Source organism: Aegilops tauschii, chromosome 3, assembly GCF_002575655.3.
Source record: "Aegilops tauschii subsp. strangulata cultivar AL8/78 chromosome 3, Aet v6.0, whole genome shotgun sequence".
Taxonomy (NCBI): domain Eukaryota; kingdom Viridiplantae; phylum Streptophyta; class Magnoliopsida; order Poales; family Poaceae; genus Aegilops; species Aegilops tauschii.
Genome location: NC_053037.3, coordinates 342,142,367 through 342,149,886, shown reverse-complemented (window position 1 = coordinate 342,149,886; position 7,520 = coordinate 342,142,367). Strand labels below are relative to the sequence as shown.

The following is a 7,520-nucleotide window of genomic DNA, read 5'->3' as shown; positions in this document are numbered from 1 at the left end:
AATGAAAATCTAATACGTTATAAGAGTGAATAAATGGAATAGAAAAAAAATTGTTTTCACTTCATATAAGTTACGGCCGGCTAAACATCCCACCTCAAAAAAATGCTAGAAAGTGTTTACGTGTTTTCCGTGTGTCCCGTGCAGCGGCTCGCAATCCGTTCGATGCAATCGCGATAGGGCATCACGTGACATATGGGATCGGAGGAGGAAGCGGTGTGAAGTGACCCAGTTTTAATCTCTTTTTTGAGATACACAGTTTTAATCTGGTACAGTAGTATTTTGCATCTGTACGGTTGTACTACTACCATTCATGCCTTTTTTTCATTCTTTTCTCTTGACGTGAACCCATTTCCCATTCTCGTTCGTTTTTCTCTTTTTCTTCCACAGATCGTTGCTAGATCCAGTAAGTGAGAAGGACGTGGTGAGTAGGATTTGCGGCAGAGTGTCGTCGTTGCAGGCTCTCGGCGGCGGCCGGTCCTCCAGCTCGACTACACGTGCCTGCTGCTCGCGCGCCGCCGTCGATTGGATGGCCATGGAGTTCGCGTCCCTTGAACCTAAGCGGCAGCTCTCCTCCAGGTAATCTCTCCTCTTCCCCTCCTTCCCCTTCCTTCCCAGATGCTTAGTCTGCTAGGATCCAGCAATTGTGTGGATTTTGGATTCTTCATGAGAAATCGGCTTGTGGTCTCCTGTTATCCCCTGCCTGCAGCTCGTGGAGATTTTTTCTGGTGGAGATAAGGAGATGCTTATGGTCTACTGACCTTTCTCTATATATTTTTTATCTTCGCATGGTTTCTTCTTACTCATAATTTTCATGCTCGCAAGACGAAGAGAGTGTTCTCCGGTGAGGTACTACTCAGAAGCCGGGAAGGGCAAATGCAGAGAGGTGACCAATATGCGCATGGAATTTTTTTAGGATCAAGTGAGCGAAGATTTGCCTCAATTTATGTCAGAGTTGCTCATATCCCCCTGCCCTTTTGCTTACCTTGCGTTATTTTGGGTAATTAACTTTTTTTTTCAGTTGACATTCTGCCCAACTTAGATCGTCTCTTCAATTTAGCTTGTCTCTTCAACACATCCGTATTAATTATGTGAAGTTCCGCATAGCAAAAGGTGTTCAATACTTCATTGTTTCGTCTACTACCTATAACACAATCTTTCAATAGTTCATTGTCTTGTCTGTATTTGTTAACATTTATATACGTGAATACACATACATTTATTTGGTTGAGGAGGCTATGTTGATGTCTATTTTTTTTAGAGACTATTCGTGAGAGTGATGAGAGTGTTAGTGCAGAGATATTAGTAATCGCTATTTAGGTGGAATTTCTTTGTGAACTTTCTCTAGAATGATCAAATATAGTACTCCCTCCGTTCCTAAATATAAGTTTTTTTAGAGATTCCAATAAGGACTACATAAGAAGCAAAATGAGTGAATCTACACTCTAAAACTCCCTCTGTTCCTAAATATAAGTTTTTTTAGAGATTCCAGTACGGAATACATAAGGTGCAAAATGAGTGAATCTACACTCTAAAATATATCTATATACATCCGTATGTAGTCTGTATTGAAATATCTTAAAAGGCTTATATTTTGAAACGGAGGTATGTAGCTATGTAAAAATATCCATGCTTCAACTTTTTTAAATGATGTTAGAAGAGAGATAAAAATATTCAGGGGTAATAAATAACTAATTAACAAAAAAGTAATATTTTGTGGAAAGATCAGACATATTTATATATATGGTTAGGTTGTCTTCGACTCTATGTAATTGCACATGCATTGTCTATGCAAAATTCTAGTTTTGTTGACTTGATGAACTATATTTTAAATTAGAATATCTTTATAAACAATATTCTTTGTGGCATCTTCAGTTGGACACTCTTTGTTATTGATCAGCGTGTTCAATCCTTCCTTGTTTGTCACTCTCGATAATGCCACATACAGTTGTCCATGGCAGAATGCTTGCTTAGGCAAATATATTCCTACTTTGTTTTTGCAAGGATGTTGTTGTCGTCGAGCATTATTTGCAGTTCTTTGACGATGTTGGGGTCCACTGTTGATTTATTATCATTGCATCTTGACGCACTTATCATGTTTGCCACCTTATTTACATTATTATAGATGTACAGCTGTGTGAACCAAGGTTTGTCTGTACCTTTAGGTAAAAGAGTTCCGATGTGGTGGTAGTTCTGTCCACGCAAACGAAAAAGAGAAAGTTCTTTGCGAGTGTTTATTTCCTTGTCCACAACTCCTCCCATCGATGTGAATGAAAACATTGAGTTGTATGACCATATAATCCAGCCCTTCACTTCTTAAGAGGTTTCTGAGGTATGGTGGAGGGTCTCTTATTGGTGGCAGATTGATTTTTCCCTGTTTGCAGCATATTCCAAAAGAGGGTGTCTTAGTTCCTTTGTTGAATTTAATCGTTCTTCACACCATACCAATGATTTGCAATATTAGCATTTGTATGTTGGCCTTCCGAATTTCCATGTCTTTCTATTAGCACTTGTTGAGGTTGTGGTTCTGTTGCTGTCTCCAACATTGATTCTAATGTTAATTTTGTTGCTTTCGCTTCTTGTACGCTTCAATTTCTTATCTTCTTTAGCATTATCCTTTCTCAATTGTTTAGGAGCCTCTATGTTTGTATTTCTTCTTCCCTCTGCAGTCCTTGTCCTCTTTGTGCTCCTTGAGTTTAAAGCTTGATCTTTCTTTCTTTTTGTGTGGTGAGCTGTTAGCGCTGACGTATGTTGGACTGTCATCTCTAAAAAAATTATTTTGTTAGTGACATATAGAGTTTTCTTAATAATGTTTTGCCACTGCAGACATGTAAGTGCATTTGGAGATATAGAGACTATAATGGGGGTGTCACATACAGAACATCTGGAGATCAATATTGTTTATCTGGTATGGCACTATAAATTAATATGTGTTCAATAGTGTTGCTCTTTTTGTAGCTTTCACACTACTGTCATGGCAGTGTATGTATGCATGGAAAAACATGGTTAGAAGAGTTTTGACATAGAAGATTAGAAGCAAGGTTGAGCTGAGATCAAATGCTGACACACGTGAAGCATTGCATGTGGATATTACCTGAGGTTGATGGTGTTGATGCCGTGTCTTCAGTTTGTTGGACGTTTCTTTATGGCGTTTGGGCGTCGCGGGCGTATATTGGATACAATTTGGTAGAGTTGCTTCTATGCCTTCGATTTTTCGGTCGTCTTGTGTGTTCGATCATCCTAACATCTTGATAAAAGAGCTATTGAGAAAGTACATCATGGGTCAGACCGAAGAGTTGAATGTCGTCTTGTAAAATTATTGTTGAATGATGACTATGTGATATAAGCAGAAGGGATGAGCGTGTGACCATACCTCTTTTTGTTTTCTGAGACTATGATCTAACAATTTTACTAATGTATCTTGAAGAATGGACTGTATTGTGTAGATTATCTGAGGCAAAAAAATTCTGGAAATATGTTGGATGTTAAGGAAGTTAAAAATAATTTGCAGATTAAAAAGAGGATATATATATATATATATATATATATATATATATATAATACCTTGATGCTTAATAATTAGAAAAAAGAAAAATAAAGGTTTGCTTAGTTCACGTGGGAATTGATAAATCTTGGACTCCTTTGCTGACTCGTACACGTCTGTGACCTTGAGTCCGACTCCTTTTCTCGTACATGGTCATGACTCTTGCTAGCCTTTTTTTAGTAAATGATGAGCCTTTCTAGCCTAACGTAATTAGATCAGATGCAAGTCTTTCCGTGCATAAGCATGTATACACATGACAACGTGGTAGTTCAAAATATTGGTACGCACACGTTAATATGTTACGTAAAATCTTTTAAATCTCGGCCATTATTTTCTTGATCAAACGGTGCAAATAATATTAGCATATGTGGACGAATATGATGGCTTATTTGTCTTCTGTTTTAATTATATAAATAGATAGATGTTTATTATTCATGCTAGAATTGTATTAACCGGAAACTTAGTACATGTGTGAATACATAGACAAACATAGTGTCACTAGTATGCCTCTACTTGACTAGCTCGTTGAATCAAAGATGGTTATGTTTCCTAGCCATAGACATGAGTTGTCATTTGATTAACAGGATCACATCATTAGAGAATGATGTGATTGACTTGACCCATTCCGTTAGCTTATCACTTGATCGTTTAGTATATTGCTATTGCTTTCTTCATGACTTATACATGTTCCTATTGTTGGGGAACGTAGTAATTTCAAAAAATTTCCTACGCACACGCAAGATCATGGTGATGCATAGCAACGAGAGGGGAGAGTGTTGTCCACGTACCCTCGTAGACCGAAAGCGGAAGCGTTAGCATAACGCGGTTGATGTAGTCGTACGTCTTCACGATCCGACCGATCAAGTACGAACGCACGGCACCTCCGAGTTCAGCACACGTTTAGCTCGATGACGTCCCTCGAACTCCGATCCAGCCGAGCTTTGAGGGAGAGTTCCGTCAGCACGACGGCGTGGTGACGATGATGATGTTCTACCGACGCAGGGCTTCGCCTAAGCACCGCTACGATATTATCGAGGTGGATTATGGTGGAGGGGGGCACCGCACGCGGCTAAAAGATCAAGAGATCAATTGTTGTGTCTATGGGATGCCCCCCTCCTCCGTATATAAAGGGGGGGAGGAGGAGAGGGCCGGCCAAGGGGAGGAGGCGCGCCCAAGGGTGGCAATCCTACTCCAAGTAGGATTCCCCCCTCTTTCCTAGTCCAAGTAGGAGAGGGGAAGGAAGGGAAGGAGAAGGAGAAGGAAGGAGAGGGAGGAAAAGGAGGAAAGGGGGGTGTAACACCCCCAGTGTCATGCTACAGTAATCACCTGTTAATGGTGCCATGTCATCAGGTTACTGTTGCTAATCTTCACTTGATCCAAATCACCATTCAAATTCAAATCCAATCTAAAGTCAAAAATTCTTTTTGTCAGACATGAAATCTAAAATGTTCATATTGTGGAAAATAATCATTTGTTAATATTGGTGGTGGACCAACATTTTTGCAAGGTGTTTAAATGGCCTAAACCAATTAAAGCAGTGGCTAAAACAATAGATTAAATGCCTTTTTAATTTATAAAAATTGCTACCTTTTTCACAAAGCCTCACAATCTTTTTGTGGCAATGCAAAATAATTCTTTGGAATTGTTTTAGCCAGTGCCATAATTTTGCAAAGTCATTAGTGGCTAAAAGAAAAATGCAAAAGCTGCTGGAAAAAGAAAAACAAAAAAAAGGAGAAAGAAAGGGGGGGAGAGAGAGAGCAACCCCCCTCCCTGGACCGAACCCACCTGGGCCGGCCCACCTAACCCACCCGAGCCAGCCCAGTTGCCCCCTCGCAGCGGTCTCTCTTCCCCCCTGCCCTGTTCCTCGGTCTCAGACCGCAACAGGGGCGTGGCCGCCGAACCAGCTCGCCGGCCACGCCGCTACAGGCGCCGCGGGGAGGATAAGGACGCCAGCGACGACCCCCCTGCCTCCTCCGAGAGATCTTTTCTCCCTTCCCCATGAGCTGCTGCTTGCCCTCTCCGCCTCTCCCATTCCCCACCGCATCCGCGCTGCCGTGGCCCTGCCGCCGTAACGCACGCGGTCCCCGACACCGCCTCGCCTCTCCTCCGCGCCAAGAAGGACCGCCTCGACCTCCTCTTCCTCCCTGACGAATCACCCGAGCAGGAGCGCCTCTGCATCATCCCCTACGTTGCCGTCTTCCTCCTCTTCTCCGATGAGCTTCGCCGTCGATTCCGCCGCACCGAGCCCTCCCGAGCACGCTTGAGCACATCTGCAGGAGCACTGTGAGCCTGCGCTTCTTTCCCCTCTCTCCCGAGCTTTTCCGACGTCCGTAGCCCCGTTCCCGTAGCTCGCCCGAAGAACCTCGCCGCCGACGAGCTCGGTGCCGTGGCCATGGTCGCCTTCACATGCGGCCGAGCGCCGCATCGTGCTCCTGGGGTTCCTATTGGCCCAACGCGCGCGTCTGCTGCTCTCGCCGTGCCCCGCAGCCCCCTGTTCACCGCTCACCAGAAACCCACCACCACCTGACTCGCCGCCGGCGACGTTCCCGGCCGTCCTCGGCCACGCCACCACCTCCATTCGACGCGGTGTGGACTGGCCGTTCGAACGGGCCAAACCACAACCCCGGGGATGCCCTGTGGGCGAAACCCGAAGCTCACCCGCGCCTCGCCGCCGCATTGGAGCTCGCCGGAGCCCCTCTCCGGTGCCCTGCCGACGTGGCCGGCCGGGCCCCACCCCTGGCTCACTGCCAGTGGGCCCCACGGGCCCCAGTTGACTGGGTTGACCCAGTCAACTGCTGACTGGGCAGCCCAGTGCCACTGACATGCAGGCCCCATCGCTTAATTAAGCTAATTAAAATGTTTTATAATTAAAAATAATTAGTTAAGCTAAATAGTCACTGACATGTGGGGCCCAACTGCTAATTAGCCATGTTTAATTGAAATAACCCACTGTCAGTCCACTGTCGATGACAGGTGGGACCCACTGGTCAGTTTGACCTGGTCAGCCGTCCTGTTGACTGCTGACGTCACAATGACGTCATGCTGATGCAATATTCCTTTTCTGTTAATATTAATAATTCCAGAAAATACCTTAACCTTTAGAAATTCATAGTAATTAAACCATAACTCCGATGAAAATGTTTTCTACATGAAAGTTGCTCAGAAAAATCCAACGAATCCGAATATGTGGTCCGTTCATCTGTCACATGCCCCTAGCATGCTGAACTTGGAACTTTCCCCCTCTTTTCCTTTGTCCGGAATCCACCTAACGTCGGGAATTCATCCTCGGATATTTATCCCCTCCGTCTGCAACGTGTAGTACTACGTTAGGTCGACCCTAGTTCTGCTTATCGTCATGTCATGCTTAGCGTTGCATCTGTGTGCTTATATTTATTGTTTCTTCCCCCTCTTCTCTCCGATAGATCCCGAGACCGATGCCGCCCCTGTGATCGACTACGTCGACGACGACCCCTCCTTGCCAGAGCAACCAGGCAAGCCCCCCCTTGATCACCAGATATCGCCTATTCTTCTCTATACTGCTTGCATTAGAAGAGTGTAGCATGTTACCGCTTTCGGTTAATCCTATTCTGCTGCATAGCCTATCATTGTTGCTACAGTTGTTACCCTTACCTGCTATCCTACTGCTTAGTATAGGATGCTAGTGTTCCATCAGTGGCCCTACACTCTTGTCCGTCTGCCATGCTATACTACTGGGCCATGATCACTTCGGGAGGTGATCACGGGTATATACTATATACTTTATATACATGACACATGTGGTGACTAAAGTCGGGTCAGCTCGTTGAGTACCCGCAAGTGATTCTGATGAAAGGGCTGAAAGGACAGGTGGCTCCATCCCGGTAGAGGTGGGCCTGGGTTCCTGACGGCCCCCGACTGTTACTTTGTGGCGGAGCGACAGGGCAGGTTGAGACCACCTAGGAGAGAGGTGGGCCTGGCCCTGGTCGACGTCCGCGGATAC

General features: G+C 44.6%; 1 long non-coding RNA gene across 2 annotated transcripts; it reads left to right on the top strand.

Annotated features, from left to right (window-relative positions):
• The first annotated feature begins 230 nt into the window (after positions 1-230).
• Positions 231-3,369, top strand: LOC109785570 (uncharacterized). 2 transcript variants are annotated; one of them, XR_012205003.1, is made up of 3 exons: positions 293-576; positions 823-2,905; positions 2,979-3,369. It is a non-coding gene; the product is annotated as an uncharacterized lncRNA (long non-coding RNA). The 2 variants fall into 2 exon arrangements; XR_012205002.1 differs by having other exon boundaries at positions 231-576; positions 823-3,369.
• Positions 3,370-7,520: the final 4,151 nt, after the last annotated feature.